The 19,856-nt window shown below is 34.4% G+C and overlaps 1 protein-coding gene and 1 long non-coding RNA gene across 5 annotated transcripts in view; one reads left to right on the top strand and one right to left on the bottom strand.

Annotated features, from left to right (window-relative positions):
• The window catches only part of sigmar (Tumor necrosis factor alpha-induced protein 8-like protein sigmar), a 279,261-nt gene that overhangs the window by 147,973 nt on the left and 111,432 nt on the right, over window positions 1-19,856 (bottom strand). The window lies entirely within an intron of this gene.
• LOC142240725 (uncharacterized) lies at window positions 1,956-3,654 on the top strand. Of its 2 annotated transcripts, XR_012723364.1 has the most exons (4): window positions 1,956-2,184; window positions 3,048-3,121; window positions 3,189-3,281; window positions 3,351-3,654. It is a non-coding gene; the product is annotated as an uncharacterized LOC142240725 (long non-coding RNA). The 2 variants fall into 2 exon arrangements; XR_012723363.1 differs by lacking the exon at window positions 1,956-2,184 and having other exon boundaries at window positions 2,767-3,121.

Here is a 19,856-nt window from a genome sequence, read left to right as displayed (position 1 = left end):
CAGTTTAATATATAAATACCTACTTTTAGTGGGAAAAGCGTAATTCGTGGATTTAACAACGAATTAAACACAACAACAAATTTAAAAAACAATAGTCTCCATTCCAATCAAAAGAACAAAGATGGTCTATGTGATGAGGATGGAGAGAATACAATATCATATTCGTAAATTATTAATAACAATGCTGCAATGGGAGTCACAAGATGACAAAGCTTTGCTCCAAGATGCAAAAACATATTTGGAAGTATGGATGAAGGAGTTGGATAATCTGTACTGGCAGCTTATTTTTAATCACGATGGACTCCTCGTTTATCTCACCAAAGTATTCGAAGAGATTGAAGATTTATACGAGCAAAATAAAGATGCTCTATTGTTGAAACTTTATTTGGAAGAGCCAGAAAATGAAAATGCTCAATTTAGAAAAATATGAGAGTTGTTGAACGAACCGACGAGCACGATAAAACTAAAATTTTGGAAAGCGTATCAATCTCCTTTGCGCCGGCTGGTCCTCACTTTGGAGGAAATGAGGCGAGTGTGACGGTCCAAGAAGCAACGCCCAATGAAATTTCCTCGAATTGGGAGGAATTCATGAACAAGTTTGACGTTGAAGAAGCAACGCCTACTGCAATTTCTCGAATTGGGACGAATTCATAAAGCAGTTTAAAGTTGAAGATGAAAGGGATTCAACTCCTCATGTAATTTCCTCGAATTGGGAGGAATTCAAAAAGCAATTTGGAGTTATGAAGGACGTATCGGACGATGATGCTGAGAAGGAAGAGAAGTCTGATGAACGTGTCACAAATGTCAACATAGAATCAGATGAAAATGACGTCGTAGGTGTTGAGGAAAACGATACCCAAACGAAGGATGAAAAGCTTGATGTTGGTGCCCTTAAGATTGATGCTCTTGAAGGTGAAAAACGAAGAATGCAAATGCCGCAAAATGCAAAACAATTGTCGAAGAAGAACCTCTTGTTAAAAAATGGTACCGATGCTATCGCTACAGCATCAGACGAAGTAATGGAGGAGATTGTGCCAAAGGCGGAAATTAATCAGGAATGTCATAAGTCAACAATTCCAGCAACCAGCAAAAGATCCTATCAAACAAACGGTACACGGAAGGATGTGCTTACACAGAAAAAAAGGTGTCTTGTTAATTTTAGGACCAGTTTAACTTCCACATAGTTCAAAAAATTTACTGTAATATAGTTCATTTTTCGTAACCACTGCGAAAATTAACTTAGCTAAAGGAAAACTTATAAAAATTCAGTAAATGTTTTTTAGTTCACTAACTACGAAATGGGACGGATTTTTCCTTAAATAAATTTCCAATACAATAGTTAATGCATCGTTGATTGTATTATAAAAAGACATAGGCAATATAAAAATCTTACTACGAAATGTGGACAATTTACTAAGAAAAATTTTTGTATGGAAAAAAATTTTTGTAGTAAAAATTAACTGAACCACAGTACCGATTCGTATGGCGGCTTCCTACAGCTTATTTCGGTTTTTACTATAAGTTGGAGTATATTTCCTCACATTGAAAATTTTAGATAAAGTAGAATAAAAAGTAGTTAATTTAATCCTTGACGGGTGTATATAATTTTTTATGGATTCCTCGTAAATTTTGAATATATTTTACCTTATCCTATAGATAGAATACCAACTAATCAATAAACGTGATACTGAAAATTGAAGTGAGAAGAAATTATGAAATTATTGCATCATCTTTTTTTTTTTGTTTGTGTTTGTTATTGCGATGATGTTATGGAATGTGTGTTGTTGGTATCTTTTGTGGTGATAGTTGTTTTGTTGCAATAGCGAGATCAGAAAGGGATCATGTGTGTGTGGAGTTGTTTTTCTTTACATATGTGTCCTTTATGACTATTTGTGTCTTTGAGTTTTATTGGTGCATTCAGTTCTGTTGATGCATTTATGAAGCGCACACGTGGTGCGCTTGCGTGCGGTATTTGTGTTTATTAATAAAAATGCATTTATTTCGTAACATTTTAGAAACTGATAAGTGAATGGTGTGATGTTAGAGAAAACAAAAACACTTTATATTGATAAAAAATAAATAACTCTAAAATAAATCACATATTAAGAAACTGTATATTTCTATTAATAATTTAAAATTAGTGCGGTTTTAAATTGGTTTACATAAAAATATTCATAATGAGTGGTAATAAAATGATCTATATTTACTCTACATCTGGATCACAGTCTATATTTTTATGTTATAGCGAGTCCTTAAGGTGTGTACTAAGTTCGAGTTTAGGTGCTAAAATCAGAAATAAATCAGTAAGAAAAGTATAAAATTATACGCCTCCGATGCAAATTTAAATATAACTTGATGGAGAATAGCTCGAAATAAGTTTTTTATAAAGTTTATATTCTTTAAATGGATTACACGATTAAGAACAGAAAATCGTTTTTAAGCTTATGTAGAACGCTGTTTTTTAATTTAAGATGATGAATTGTTTTCAAGTTATATCTAATTATACAATTATTTTTCGAGCTTTATGGACAGATATAGATTAAGGAACATGGTTAATAGAGCCATTGAAAAGAAAACGCCAGATACCAATCTATACACGCCTGGACTGTACATGTTTCGGTTCGGGCGAATGAACCTTTCCACAGCCTTTAGTATAGATCTGGCTGGGAGAGATAACTCAATTTTGGGCCCTTTATGCTAACTCCTTATGGAGAAAGTTATTCCAAGTTATTCCAACATATATATAGCGGAAGTGCTTTAATTTTGAACATAACCGTATATCTCAAAAAGTCGAGCTCTTAAAAAAACAAGTGTAAATTTGGATTCAGCAACCTCAAATTACTAAAAATTTGATATAAATTTTAAATGAACACAAAAACGGTTCAATTTTGTTCCCATGTATTTCTAAAGAAAACTAATCATGAAAAATTGGGATTTTAGCCACTAAACTCGAACTTAATATCCACCATAAATACTAAATGCTATATTGACAAGTGGAAATTATATCTAATTTTATAATATTTTTATTTCATTTATATTCTGAGAAGGATTTCAAAAATGTCCCATTTGTGCATGGATATGATTCCACTAATGTAGTAATTGGATGATTTTTTTCAATGTGGTAAGTTTTTCGTCCATTTGTAATAAAGCCAAAATTTCTATTTATTAAAAATAATTTTCATTTGCAGGATGACAGCAAATCTAATGGTATTTTTTGGAATCTTCTTACTGTTTAATGCTAACTAAGCTGATATCCCTATTGGCTCTAAGAAAATTCTCTTGTAAGTTAAAGATCAAAATACCATAGAATTTGATAATATTTTTATATTTCATATACCTTTTAACTTCAGAGGCTTATGACGCAAATCCACACAACAAAAACTAGCGAAATCGGTGAAATTGGACAAAAATGAAATGAAAATAGCAACTTATGGCATATATCTTTCATATGGATAGAAAATGGAAATTGATATTAATTAGTTTCATTCTACTAACATAGAATATTACTCTTTTGAAGAAGCAATTACTAACTACCGAAAAGTAACAACATACAGCGTACAAATAAAAACATTTCTTTTATTGTATATCATAAGCCATAGTTTTATGTAATATAATAATAATTTTTTGAAATAAAATACTGGTAGTTATGAAAAATTGTCTTATATTGTACGAAAAATTTCTTAGTTGTATACAGGCTTGTTGTACCTTTAATTCCTCAATTTATTTACTTCTTTGAAAATTATACTGATAAATAGTTTATTTGAAACCAATTTCTAAATATGGGATTCCCAAAAACTTGTTCATTTTTCCGGATAGCAGGAATATTTTGAATGAGTGTAAGTACATTCTTCCCTCAGCGTAGTAAGAATGAACTAAAATACGATGCAATACATAAACTTATTTATAAGAAAATCATGAACTTATCTAGATGAAAAAAATCTTTGGCGCCAAATCATGGTCATTCTTACTATGGGTTAGTTCATTTTTCGTAAACAATAGTAAACTTTTTTTTCGGTGTAGGTACAGCGTGGCGGAAGAAGTACCAAAGAAGAAATCGAGAACAATGTACCAACTCAATATTATGTAAATTTATATTTCATAAGATATACAAATTATTATTATAAAAAATACAATCCACTAACATAGAAGTAAGCACACAGAAAAAAAAGTGTCTCGTAAATTTAAGAAGATTTTTACAATAATTTATTACAAGAATTTTCCAGAATTTTAGTTCATTTTTCGTATCTTCAACGAAAATTAACTACTCGAAAGGAAATTTTACAAATTCTAAGTAGCAATCGTTTAGTTCATGGCCTACAAAATACGATGGAAATTTCCTTAAAAAATTTCTTAACTGGTAGTTAAAAATTCGTTTGTCATGCTATAAAACTACTTGTGAAATGTAAAGTATTTTCTAAATAATAAGTGCAATTTACTATAAGATTTTTTTGTATGCGAAAATATTTTTTTACGAAAAATGAACTTGAAAGTGGATAGCAATTTCTTACGGACAATTCCTATAGTTAATAATTGTTGGTAAAAAATTACCCAATGAAATATTTCTAGTTCACATGTAATTAAATTTATAGACATTTTCGTCAAAAATGGTAGATACAATTTTATTGAAATTTTGCACATTTTAAGTTAAACGTTTCATCGTTCATAAACTGGTGTGCCTTTACGAATATTATTCTTAAAGTAAATTGTCAGCAGATGCGATGAACTAATGCATAGTACAGAGATCGTTATCGGCATAGTGGAATGTGATTAATGTAAAGATGATGTTACTTGAGTTTTGTTGTGTATACATGAGCGTGGGGTTGTTTCTATTTTTGTTCATTTAGTGGTTTGTGTGTGTGTTTGCTATTCGTGGATGTTTATTTGGCTGGATGAGGTGTTGTTTTCAATACAGGCACATGTGTTTTTGTTGTTGTAGGAATGTTTTGGCTTTGCTTGGTTTTGTTTGGCATGCTTCAGTTGTATAGTTGGCGTTGGCGTGGGCTGTTGCATCTTTTTAGCTGGTATGCAACAAGGGAATATAAAGACATGGAATATTTTGGATTTTTGAGACATATATTGGTGTTTGTTTATTAAACCTTTTAATGAAAGTTATTAATATTTTATCGGTAGTTTAGAAAAAAGTTATTAAGAATATTTAGGAAAATATGTTGAAAGTGTATTGAAATTTTTATTATTCTATGTAAAAAAATAATATTCAATTCCAAATGAATTTGCAAAATTTTTGTTATATCTCAGCGTATAGTTTATTCATAAATTGGTAAGTATTTTTTTTTTTTTTAATATGACTTTCTTTTAAAAGGAATATTTTTTTATGTATATTATAATTTGTTAATTAATTTTTTTGGAAACCAGTTTAATGTTTTTCGTTGTTGTAAAAACAATATTTTATTTCAGAGCAACTCCAGATGGATTCGAACAAATTTAAAAAATAGATAATTGGTAAGTTTTCTTTTAAAAATTGGCTTTCTTTCAACTAGAATATTTATGTTTTTATGACCTTTTTATCATCAATATTACAGGTTTTAATACCTTATGTTAGTATTTCTTTAATCAAATTTTTTGGAAACCAATGTAATATTTTTAATGTAAAAACAAATATTTAATTTCAGAATAACCCCTTAAAAATTTTGACAAATTTTTAGTACTCCTTTGCCTGTAATTTAATAGTGAATTGGTAAGGATTCTTTAACTTTCTTTTAACAAGAATATTTGGTTTTTTATGCATATTATTATTTTTTTCATTAGATTTTTTGAAAACCTATTTAATAATTTTATTTAATGTAAAAAATAAATATTTAATTTCAGAGTAACCCAAATAAATTTGGACAACTTTTTATATTTCCCCTCAGCGTACAATTTAATAGAGAATTGGTAAGTTTTATATTAAAACTTTGGTTTTCTTTCAACTAGAATATTTATTTTATTATATCTTTCACATCGATAACAACACAATTTTATGAGTTTATTTAGAATACTTCATTATTTCTCTAATTGTTTCAGGTACAAATTTTATGAGATACGTTTTCCAAAGAAAAGTCGAATTCCTTACACCATTTGATAAAATGCCCCTAAATATGGTAAGTTACAAGCTAAAATGAAGAATTAAAAAATTATATTTCATTACACGGTGTTAATTTTTAACAATTTTCATTATTGCTTCCATTTTTTCCAGCAAGATATGTGAAAAAAATACCTACGATGAATAAAAAAAGGATAAGTCAAAATGTCCAAACAGCGAGTTCAAATGAACTACTCTCTGTTCCACGAGGTCACCATTTTTATTCACAAAAAACATTGTATTAAGAACTTTCATCATAAGTTTTTATAATAAAGTACTTTTGCTTAAAGAAAGTTTAATTTTAATGTATGAAAATGTTCATAATAGTAAAACGGTTTGTTGTTGCTTTAATTATTTAATTTCTCTGTACTGTGGAAGGATTGATTTAAAAATAGTTTAGTCGTCGACATTTTAAAGAGACTGTTAACCAATTTTTATTATCGGGTTTCCCAAAAAATAAGCAAGTAAACCAAAATAATACTGACTTTTTAACTTGGTAGGGGTATATAAATCTTATGGCGTTGTAAAAATGAACTAAAATACAATGTTATAGATGAAGTAAAATTTAAGAGAATTATAAACTAGACAAGTTGAAAAAAATCTTAAGGGCTAAATCATGGTCAATATTACTACAGTTTAGTTCATTTTGCAATGGAAAAGGGTTCACTGTTTTTTCAGTGCAGAATGTTCAAAACAAATATGCTTTGAACATGGGATCTCTGAAGGGTTCTAATCAAAACAAATGCATATGGAACAAATACGTCCTATGTACCTAAATATCAATAATCTTCAGCATAGTGTTTATATTTATTACTTTCTCTTTCCACTTGTGAAGATAAGAGAAACGATCAAAATGAACCATCCATTCTAAGAAACACTTATGTGTGAGGGTGTTTTCAAAGGGTTACAACAAAAGATCTAATGGACGAGCATGTGTGCTGCATGTTCACTTGGGATCGTTTGTTAAGGTGAGTACTATGTTCGGTTTTTTCACCAAAACACTAAATTAAAAGTACAAATATATTTATGAAGACGATAATATTTTGATCGAGTCTTGCCAAATAATGGATTGAAAACATACAAGGAATTGATTGCAAATAATTTTATATTTCTAAATTAGTTAATTAAAAAAAGTAACCGTGAAAACAAGCTGGTTTTCAGCTTGAAAACTGAACATAGTACTCAGCTTTAGGTGATAAGACAGCTAGAAGATTGATAACAGATTATTGTTGTCTTCAATATTCTAGCTATATGTTTATATTCAATAAAGAAATTAGTATTCATTTGGAATCCAAGCCGAACAGTACGGTGTGTTATTAGAGATTTCAAATGGAGCTCACTGTAATTGTTGTCAATGACAACAAATAAGGATACTTTTAAGACACAATTCTTTTTTAAAGTTGGCTTTTGTGTACTTGCTTCTAGGAAGCAAATTTTAATTTTTCGTTCTTTCAGCTTGTTTTCTTCATATGCTATCAAAGTCCTTTAAAAACGGGTTAACGACGACTTTATTTTCCAAATTCAGACTCGACTTCCAGTAGAAATTATGCTATGTTTCAAGTAAAAAACGTCTTTAAAATAAAGTGTTGAAAACCTTGTCCTATATTTGAACGATTTTTTTTGTCAAGATGCAAAAAGACAACAAATTTAAAGACAATTTCATTAATTTTAAATAATATTTCTGAACTATTATAGTCAAGTTGACCTTAGCCGAAACATTTTTTCTTTCATGTTATGATTAGTGAAATCACTTAATTATAAGGACAATACGACTTCATTGAAAAGTTTATCGAATTGTGGACAAGGAAAAAACTTTATATTTGCTAAGCAAAATTTGCATTCGTATTTTAAAGACAAGAAATCTTTGACCTCACGACAATATTTTTTTCAGTGTAACCATACATCAATTAATTTTTATTTTTCTTTAAAAAACATACTTTTTATAAGCGGATATATTTGTAAGAATCAAAAACCTCAAAAACTTAAGAATTCACATATATTCAAAATTTAAAATTAACATATAATTTTCATACTTCATGCAATTATAATAACATTCCTACATTCATGAATAAAACTTAAACTAAAATGTAAACAAATTTGTCATTATATTCTATGTAACTTTTCATATGCGTATTGAATATTAATCAATTCTGAGTATTTTCATTAATTTCAGCTGAATTACGGAAATGTCATCAAATTTGAAGAAATGTTTTATACATTATATATGAAACCTTTATTCAAGTCGAAGAAATATTTTCATTAATTTCCTGGCAATGCCAGGAAGAAACTCCGACAAATAATATGAGAAGAGAAGTAAAAACCTGCATTTTTATGAAACCGCCTCGGAGTAGTTACCCAAAATAAGGACAATAATTAATAATAAAAGTTACGATCCACTCATAGATACAGGAGCAAGATTTAGTTTAATTAATACACTGTTAGAAAAATATGTTTTTCATATGTTCCGATATAAACCAAATGTGTTTCGGGCACAATTTTAAAACACAATATATTTAACACTAAATGTTTGGGACATCTATGTTAATATGTTAGAATATATTATGTTTGGGGCATGAATGTTTCATAAAAATCATATGTGTGAATGCAAACATATATAAATTTACAAATTTCGACTAAACATACATATGTTGTGATATTTTATTCAAAGCGACAGAGAGAGTATAGAGAAAGAAATAGAGATGGAAACCGGGAGAGTTGACGAAAGATATCAACATAACACAGCAAAAGAATTAAAAGAGAACAATTTCTGTGAAACCGCTTGTATGTTGTTTCGGAAAACTGTTTTATGATAAGGCCAAAAATTTGATATGCTTAAGTCTAAATATTATTTAATTTGAATAAAGAGAATAGACATTCGGAACCAAGAGAATAGACATTTGAAAAACAAACAGCATATGTTTTCGCCTTGAGAGCAGCATTTTATGTATGTGTGGACATGTGTTTTGTTTATCATTTTGGCATTATGGGCACAATTTTTTTCTTGGTTCGTTAAAAGAAATCAGGGGTCTTCATAAAAATAACGAAAGGGCACTATACTCTTTTTAGAGTTGGGACAGTAAAATGAAATAAAGAGGAAATAGCGAAAAATTACACAGTAAAATGTATAAAAACAAAGTTTAGTTGCTCTTTATTAATAAGTAGTCCACGAGGAGTTGACGGACACCTTCAAATATAAAAGCGGGCATTAAGTTTGAGTTTTGCAGTTAAAACAATTTAAAAAGTTTATTTTCTTTAAAATGAATTATTAAAGAAAAATAAAAGGCATTTTAGAGCGATGGTGTTAAATGCTAGTAAAAAACTGTTCACGCCTAAATAAATTTATGTTTATATTATAAAATTATTTATGTATGTTTATACTCGACTCCACGTTCTTCTTTTGTTAGAGTTTTTGAATTCCTTCCAAATTTTAAAGTTTTGTACCAAAAACAGTTTTTTGTTACAAAAAAATGTGTTGGCTTACAAACTGTATGGTCCTCGGTTCGATTCTCCGTGCAGGCGAAAGATAAAATTTAAAAAAAAAATATAAAAATGAATAATTTCTTCAACATTATTTGTATTACAGAAAAAGGTGCCAAGAACTAAAATATTTCGTGGAAGTTAAAATTACGAGTATGTTAGGGAATGAGCACAATCGTCTTTGGGAAAAATTCTTCCAAGCATATAATATTTTTAGGCTCAAAATGCTTCCAAACATATAATATGGTCACATAAAACAAACATATTAATGTTTCGGCAGTATCCAATAATATATGTGCTTCCTGCAAAATATGTTTGGAACATATGTTAAAGGAGCGATTTTTTTTTGAGGGTGTAGAAATTCAAATTAATAGAAACTGAGTACATTGGTGATTGTACTAAATAATATTGGAGATTCTATAAATTATGAAGTATGCACGGAAGCACCAGACGTATTTAATTTACCAAATAATGCAAGAGCGAGATGGAAAGCAGCACCACTCACAGAAAATAGGATTTTATATTTGGTATGGATATTTTAAAATTTTTAAATTCTGAAACAAACATAGAAGAAGGAAAATAATTTTAAATTAAAAAGAAACTAATTTATAATAATAAGTTCTCATGCGATAAAAATAAAAAGGCAAGGACATGTCAAAGCTAGGAGAGTGGCAGCCCGATGTATCAGACTCACTTAGACTATTCAGTCCATTGTGATACCACATTGGTGAACTTCTCTCTTATCACTGAGTGCTGTCCGATTCCATATTAAGCTCAATGACAAGGGACCTCCTTTTTTATAGCCGAGTCCGAACGGCATTCCACATTGTAGTGAAACCACTTAGAGAAGCTTTGAAACCCTCAGAAATGTCAAATCCAGCATTACTGAGGTGGGATAATCCACCGCTGAAAAACTTTTTGGTGTTCGGTCGAAGCAGGAATCGAACCCACGACCTTGTGTATGCAAGGCGGGCATGCTAACCATTGCACCACGGTGGCTCCTTAGGGGAGTATCAATTTGATATTAAATAGGCATTAGAATAGGAAATAAAGAAGATAGTAATGCGGAAGAGATATAAAATTTGCATCATATAGTCTTTGAAATTGGGAATTGAAAATTATTATTTTTTGAGAGGAGATTTATTTGAGATTTGAAGAAAAGAAAAACGTAATAAAACTTTGAATTTGTAACTTGTTGTTTAAAAAAATGCCTAATACCACGGAAAATTTGGATCCAGCAGGGGATGGTCGGAATGAAAATTCTCAAACCCGCAACGTTGCTGTGTACACAAGTTTCCTCCATTCTGGAAAGAAAATCCAAAATTCTGGTTTATGCAGGTTGATGCCATATTTGGAATATCTGGAAGCACACGCGATGAGACCAAATTCCAGTACGTCATCGCAAATATCGATTCAAACTTTCTTCTTCATATTTGCAATAGTTCGGGAGCCCCTCCAGCTGGTGGAAGTAAATTTGTTGCCGTTAAGAATCGCTTAATTGAAACTTTTTCCGAATCTGAGGAATCAAAACTCCGCAGATTGCTGAAAAATCAAGAATTAAGAGATCAAAAACCATCACATTTACTTCATGCTATGAAAAATCTTGTTTCTGGTCAATGAAATGACGCTGTTCTCTTTTTGGAACAACTACCAGAAGATGTTCGGTCAATATTAACAATAAGCCAAGTAAGTGACGTGTCTTCTTTAGCTTTGCAAACAGACAAAATTATGAGTCTACGTTTGCCACAACTTTTTGAAGTAACTGCTACAGCTGCCAATATTGATTTAACAAAAATATCTGTATTCCTCCGAGCTTTAAAAATGCAAAAACTTACGACTGCGGTATCAAAATTTTTGTCAATTATTGGATGTGATTTTTAAAACATTTTCATCTTCTGCCTGATCTAGGTTAGGTTAGGTTAGGTTAAAGTGGCAGCCCGATTAAGATTCAGGCTCACTTAGACTATTCAGTCCATTGTGATACCACATTAACTAAAAGTACCTATTACATATGGGCACTTCTAGTTTTAACCGCTGAACCTTCTTGATTATTTTTCTTTGTTGAACCAACCAGATTGTTCCAAAAACATTAGCAGACTGCTTAAGTTAACGTTTTCCAGATCCGCCAGTAATCTGAAGCTATATGCTCCTAAAAGTTGCTTGCGCTTTACACAAAATGCAGGACACTCACACAAGAGGTGTTTAATTGATTCTTTTTCCTCCGCATCATGACAGCTCATACAATAGTCATTATACTTCGCGCCAATAGTTTTTGCAAAATCTCCTATCAGGCAGCGACCCGTTATAGCAGATATCAGGAGTGATATCTGACGTCTCGAGAACATTAGCATATCTAGTGTGCGGTTTAAGTTGAAATGGGGCCATATTTGCTTGGTGTCGTTACAACCCTTGCAATTCTCCCATCGAACATTTGCCATCATAACAGCCTTCTCACGCAGCATGAGCTTGCAGGTAGCTAGGGGCATACCAACAAATTCTAGTTCCCCTGGAATATGTAAGGTAGTCCCTAGCCTTGCCAACTCATCGGCTTCGCAGTTCCCCGGTATGTTCCTATGGCCAGGCACCCATATTAGGTGAATATTGTACTGCTCAGCCATCTCATTGAGAGATTTGCGGCAATCGATGGCCGTTTTCGAGTTGAGGAACACAGAGTCCAAGGATTTTATTGCAGGTTGACTGTCTGAGTATATATTAATGCCCACATTTTCTGGAACATTACTTCTCAGCCAATTCGCCACCTCTCTTATTGCTAATATTTCAGCCTGAAAAACACTACAGTGATTAGGTAATCTTTTCGCTATTTGAAGTTCCAAATCATTAGAATATACTCCGAAACCCACTTTTCCATCCAATTTGGAGCCATCAGTGTAGAAATCTATATATTCTTTATTCCCCGGGGTCTGTGTTCACCACGCCTCACTGTTGGGGATTAGAGTCTCAAACTTTTTGTCGAAAAGTGGACTCGCCAAAGTGTAATCCACTACGTTAGGCACATCTGACATTGTTTTGAGGACAGAACTGTGACCGTAACCTTTTTCCGACCACAGCGATAGTTCGCGCAACCGCACAGCCGTTGTTGCAGCTGACTGTTTGGCCAAAATGTCTAAAGGCAATAGATGCAGCATGACATTAAGGGAATTTGTTCCTGTCTTGCTGAATGCGCCTGAAATACACAAACACGCCATACGCTGAACTTTATCTAAACCAGTCGGTTTCTGAAGTGCCGGCCACCAGACTACAACACCATATAGCATTATAGGTCTAACCACTGCCGTGAATAGCCAATGCACAATTTTTGGTTTTAGTCCCCACTTTTTTCCTATTGCCTTTTTGCACGAGTACAAAGCTACAGTTGCCTTCCTCGCCCTTTCTTCAATATTAAGCTTAAAGTTCAGCTTCCTGTCCAAAATAACGCCAAGGTATTTTGCACAATCACCAAAGGGAATTTCAATACCCCCTAAGGAAATAGGCCTAACCGTGGGAGTTTTGCGATCTTTGCAGTACATGACTAATTCTGTCTTTGCGGGATTTACCCCAAGACCATTGTCTTTCGCCCATTTTTCAGTCATCCGGAGGGCCCTCTGAATAATATCTCTGATTGTGGATGGGAATTTTCCCCTGACTGCCAGAGCTACATCATCTGCGTATGCCACCACTTTTATCCTTTCTTTTTCTAGAGTAACCAGAAGGCTATTTATAGCAACATTCCAAAGAAGAGGTGATAGAACTCCTCCTTGGGGAGTGCCTCTGTTCACATACTTTTGTATGTTTGCTTGTCCTAGTGTGGCTGAAATACGTCTCTTCATTAGCAGTTCGTCTAACAGCCTGAGTATACATGGATCAACATTCAGAGTTGTCAGTCCATTTAATATCGAGCTCGGATGGACATTATTGAACGCCCCTTCGATGTCTAGAAACGCCACGATTGTATATTCTTTGACAGATAGTGAGCTTTCAATAAAGCTGACTAGTTCATGTAGTGCGGTCTCAGTAGACCTGCCCTTCGAGTATGCATGCTGTCGTTTCGAGAACAAACTTGAATCGATGCTAGTTCTAAGATAAATATCTATCATCCTCTCCAGAGTCTTAAGTAGGAATGAGGATAAGCTGATTGGTCGGAAATCCTTCGCCATTGAGTGAGAGGCTTTTCCCGCTTTAGGTATGAAGACGACTTTTGTTTCCCTCCACTTTCCTGGGATATATGATAAGTTGATACATCCTTTATATATCACCGACAACCAGGGGATAATTTTGTCAGTTACAGCTTGTAACTCCGCCGGAGTAATTCCATCAGGTCCAGGGGATTTGAATGGTCCAAAGCTATTTAGCGCCCATCTTATTCTAGTTTCCGATACAATTTCCTCGACAGGAAACGACCGCTGAGCAACTGTGGCACCGCCAGTACATGGTTCAACCGTCTGATTTCCAGGAAAATGTGTGTCCAATAGTACCTCCAGCGTCTCCTCACTGGACGTTGTCCAATTGCCCTCCGATGTTTTAATGAAACCTGGAGCGGAGTTGGTGGATGCTAGAACCTTCCGTAGTCTGGAAGCCTCGGACGTATTCTCAATACTGCTGCAGTAAGCATTCCAAGAGTTATGCTGAGCCTTTCTCAGTTCTCGCTTGTATCCTCTCAGAATCTTCTTGTAAGCGTCCCAGTCCTCAGAAGCTCTGGTGGACTTTGCCTTGTTAAAGAGCTTCCTGCAGGATTTCCTCATATTACTTAATTCCGTAGACCACCATGGTGGTCGATGTTTCCCCCTTGGCTTTCCTCTAGGGCATGCAGCTTTCAGTGAGATGTTGAAGGCCTTAGTAATCCGCTCCACTGCGTATTCGATATCTTGCACATTTCTCATATTTGTCTCTGGTATTTCCGGTATCATCATATTGAACGATTCCCTATACCTATTCCAGTCAGCTTTCCTTGCATTTGGCGGAAATATGGTCTTGGTGGTATGAACATCAAATTTGAAACTGATGTAGCGATGATCTGAGAAGCTGTGTTCACTTAAAACATGCCACTCAGATATCATTTCATTCAGTTCTTGCGAGGCCAAGGTGATGTCCAAAACCTCTTGCCTGTTTTTAGTGACAAAGGTTGGGACATCTCCCTTGTTGCAAACTACCAGATTAGTACGCAAAATAAACTCTATTAGCGACTCTCCCCTTGCATTAGTATCACTACTTCCCCATATACTATGATGTGCATTCGCATCGCATCCCATAATGAGTTTCGTCTTTGTTTTCCGTGACTCCTCCACTAAGGTCTTAACGGCATATGGAGGCATCTCCCTGTCATGTCCCATGTAGACCGAAAATACCCAATATTTGCATTTGGCTATTTCTAAACTGGCAACGACAGTGTCTGTATTGCACATTGAAGGAAGCAGAAACAAGTTGAGCTCGTTTTTAGCAATTATACAGGCTCGATTTACATCATTACCACTATACTGCAATAGTTTGAACCCCGGAGTACTTAATTCACATATTTTGTTTTTATAAACATATGGTTCTTGAATAAGAACTATATCTATGTCCCCTTTCATCAGGAGAACTTTTAAGGCAGCACATGCAGCCTTACAATGATGAAGATTTATCTGGAGGATCCGTAGGACCATCGAGATTTTCAACAACCGTCACATCAGCCGCTTCAATCGAGTCATCAAGAATGTCCTCTTCAGAGATATCGGTGACTCTCGCAATAACCATAGGTTCAACTTTGGTGAGTTCTGAGGCAGTAGAAGCCTCCTCACGCATACGGTATCTATCCATGTCTTCAAATGTCTTGGTATCCCCCTCGACTTCGCAAGAGGATCCGCTTACTTCTGATTCAGACAGAGGCTTGTCCATTTCTGAATCATTTAGCTGATCGTTTTTATACACCTTCATTTGGATATAATGAAAGCCATAACATACACGGCCCTGGGACTTTGCTAGATGTGGCAAAGACTGAGTGTTCAATATAAACACTGCATGCCGTCTTGGCCCATCCACTTCATCCAAACGGCCAACCTTCCAATCAGCTGTTGGAAGATCTGGATTGCATTGTTTCAGTCTATTTAAAATAGATTCAGGGTCAGGAGGGTTTGCAGGTATCCACGCATGTGCTCTTGGTCTAGCCGGTATGTCTTTCTTCTCGACTAACTCTAGAGCAGCTCCTTCCCAAACTTCACCAATTAGTATCAGAGCAGCTTTAAAACATTCTATAGACCTCTGGTCCTCAAATGCGACTAGCTTAAATCGTCCTTGATACCAACCAGCCTCTTGGTGTCGAGGATCTGGGCCGGGAAACTTTTCCAGCACCTGTGAGTAGACGCCAGACAAAGCATTCTCAATTTCCCCCCATTTTTGCTTTGGAACCATACCGTCCAATGCTCCTTTATTAATGATAGCCATCACAAGGCTGTCTTTAGCAACTGAGGCAAACGATCGTTGATCCCTTTTGGAGGATGGCAGCTCATCCGGTGATCGTTCCCTTTTTCCAGCCTCAAGAATTCCTTGAGCCCATTTTAAGGAATCGCTTTGTTTAGCCGACAACGTGCTTGGGTCGACTGATCCTAATTTCTTTAGGATAAACAAAGCATTTCTGCGTTCTTTGAATCTCTTTCGTGAGGGATTACCTCCTTTTGATGCCGTTACCTTGGAAAAGGTCCGACTTGTCAAATTGTCGCCACCTGTCGACCCGTCTACAGGTCGACTAATTGGGCCTAACTCTTGGTCATTGCCCAAATCTATAACTCCAGTCGATACTCGTCCACTGGGCCCTGAAGTTAGCAACCCAGTGGATGTCTTTGAATTTCTCTGCATGGTGGCCTAATATCCCACCACACTTGAAATTCGTAGTAGGTACTTATTACGATGATTTTATCCGCTATTAAAAAACACGTCCGTTCCGTTCGACGGTTGAAATAAGAAATCTGCCTGATCTAAAACGTAAGGCATTAATTGATGGCAAAACCAATCTTCAATTATCTGCAAAAAATTCTAAATCTCCGTCGCTTGGCATAAAAACGCTGGTCAAAGATGACTCTGTATATAACAAATTGTTAATGAAGTATCCAGATATTTATCAGGTTTCCAACCTCCCTGGTATAAAGGTGGAACAGAGAATATACCATCATATTGAAACATCAGGACAACCCGTTTTTGCGAAACCACGACGTTTAGATCAAAACCGTTTTCAAATTGCCAAAAAAAAAATTTTGAGTATATGCTTGAACTCGGGATTGTGACATCAATAAGGAGTAATTAGTCGAACCCTCTTCATATGGTTCCCAAAAAAATGGTGAGTGTAGATGTGTTGGAGATTACCAATTTTTAATAAAATTACGATGCCTCATCGTTATCCAATAATTTAGCTGGTATCTGCGTATTTTCAAAGTTGGATTTAGTATTGCATTTTACCAAATTCCCGGATTTCCCGTTGACGTACCAAAAACTGCTATATTTACTCCATTTGGTTTATATGAATTTGACAAAATGCCGTTTGTTTTGCCAACGAGTGAGTAATGGACGAAGTACTACGTGTCTTGCCTTTTACATTTGTATACATTGATGAGCACTTATTTTTTCAAAATCACCCGCTGAACATTTGGAGCATCTGAAGATCGTTTTCTAGAGATTTCAGAAATATGTCGTCAACCAAGGTTAATGTTCTTTCGGTAATAGTTAAATCGAATTCCTTGGGTTCCGAATATCATCAACTGGAATGCAACCCATTCGAAGCAAAGTTGATAAAATTGAAAGTATCCCAAAGCCTTCTACTATCAAGGACTTACGACGCTTTCTCGGAATGGTAAACTTTTATAGGCGCTTTTTACCTAATGCAGCGACAGAACAAGTTCCACTAAATCGACTTCTCAAGAGTGCACTGAAAAAAATATTGTCGTGAGGTCAAAGATTTCATGTCTTTAAAATACGAATACAAATTTTGCTTAGCATAGAAGACGCATTTCTCTAAAATAAAGTTATTTTCCTTGTCCAAAAGTCGATAAACTTTTCAATGAAGTCGTATTGTCCTTATAATTAAGTGATTTGACTTAAAAATGGGTATCTTAACATGAAAGAAAAAATTTATAGGCTAAGGTCAACTTGACTTTAATAATTCAGAAAAATTCTTTAAATTTAATGAAATTGTCTTTAAATTTGTTGTCTTTTTGCATTTTGACTACAAAACAAAAAATCGTTCAAATATAGGACATGTTTTTCAAAACTTTATTTTAAAGAAGTTTTTTACTTCAAACATAGCATAATTTCTACTGGAAGTCGAGTCCTAATTTGGAAAATAAAGTTGCCGTTAACTCGTTGTTAAAGGACTTTGATAGCAAATGAAGAAAAAAAGCTGAGAAAGCGAAAAATTAAAATTTGCTTCCTAGAAGCAAGTACACAAAACCTAAATTTAAAAGAGAATTGTGTCTTAAAAGTATCCTTACTTGTATTCTCCGCTTCTTTGGCTCGGAATCAATACCAAATTTTTTAAAGTAAAGACAAAATCTTTGGAACCGAGTATGCTTTTTTTTCAGTGTGTGGTGAAAAATGATAAACTGTAATTTGGACTGATGAAGCTCAGAAATCATTTTTGCAATGTAAGTCAAGCTTATCAAATGCATTAACACTGCATCCCGTTAGTGGTTCTGAATTATCTATTAAAGTGGATGTATCAGACTTTGCATTGGGAGCTGTTTTGGAACAGCGAATCAATAACGAACTTCAACCACTATCTTTCTTTACAAAGAAACTAAGCAAACCTCAACAACGCTATAGTGCATACAATCGAGAGCTTCTAGCACTTTATGAAGCTGTAAAATATGGTCGGGACTATGTAGAAGGACGTTCGTTTTCTATTTATACTGACCACACACCATTAATTTACGCCTTTTCTCAAAAACCAGAAAAAATCGTCAACAACGACAATTTAATTTTATTGGCCAATTTTCAACGGATTTGAGATACATTAAGGGCAATGAAAACATCGTGGCTGACACATTCTCACGTGTAGAATTGTTATATTATTGAATTTTGAAGAATTTTCAAAAATTCAACAAAGTTATGAAGAACTTCAAGATATTTTGAAATCTGAAACTTCTTTGAATTTGCAACTCATTACAATTCTTCGCTCAAATTCGAAAATATTCTGTGATGTCTCTCAACCTAATAGCCCAAGACCATATGTTCCATATGTTTTATGGTTTACACAATTTATCTCATCCTGGTTCGAGAGCTTCCGTCAAACTTGTAACTGAACGTTATTGTTGCCCTTTTATGAAGAGAGATTGTACACAGTGAATGAAATCATGTCAGAATTGGGAGCCACCGTGGTGCAATGCATACACAAGGTCGTGGGCTCGATTCCTGCTTCGACCGAACACCAAAAAATTTTTCATCGGTGGATTATCCCACCTCAGTAATGCTGGTGACATTTCTGTGGAAAGCCGTCGGACTCGGCTATAAAAAGAAGGTCCCTTGTCATTGAGCTTAACATGGAATCGGGCAGCACGAAGTGATAAGGGAGAAGTTCACCAATGTGGTATCACAATGGACTGAATAGTCTAAGTGAGCCTGATACATGTGGCTGCCACCTAACCTAACCTAACCTTGTCAGGATTGTCAACGATCAAGAATATATCGACATACAAAAAGTCCTATCATTATCTTCACGACGTTTTGCTGAAGTGCACACAGATATAGTTGGACCATTCCCACTATCAGATGGACGTCGAAATATCCTTATCTGCATAGATCGAGTTACTCGATGGATGGAAGCAATACCAATGCCGAATATTACAGCTGAAACTGTGTCTTTAAGTTTTTTTTAAATGACTGGGTATCTCGTTTTGGTTTGCCAGATATTGTGCACACAGACAGGGGACGTCAGTTCACATCAAACACTTTAAAAACTTTTGGGAACACGATTATTCGATTCTTATCATCCACAATTGAATGGATTAACAGCAGTTTGGCTGATAAGTCCCCGGTCTAACAAAGAAAAACACATTTTTTTTCTCAAAATTCGTTTTTTCAACATAGTTCCCTTCAAGAGCGATACGATTATAACGACCTTCCAATTTTTTGATACCATTTTGGTAGTACTCCTTCGGTTTTGCCTCAAAATAGGCCTCAGTTTCGGCGATCACCTCTTCATTGCAGCAAAATTTTTTCCCTGCGAGCATCCTTTTGAGGTCTGAGAACAAGAAAAAGTCTGGAGAATACGGTGTGTGGGGAAGCAATTCGAAGCCCAATTCATGAATTTTTGCCATCGTTCTCAATGACTTGTGGCACG

The sequence above is a fragment of the Haematobia irritans genome, chromosome 5 (genome assembly GCF_050003625.1).
Source record: "Haematobia irritans isolate KBUSLIRL chromosome 5, ASM5000362v1, whole genome shotgun sequence".
Taxonomy (NCBI): Eukaryota; Metazoa; Arthropoda; class Insecta; order Diptera; family Muscidae; genus Haematobia; species Haematobia irritans.
The sequence above is the reverse complement of the archived record's forward strand: the minus strand, read 5'-3'. Positions and strand labels throughout refer to the sequence as shown.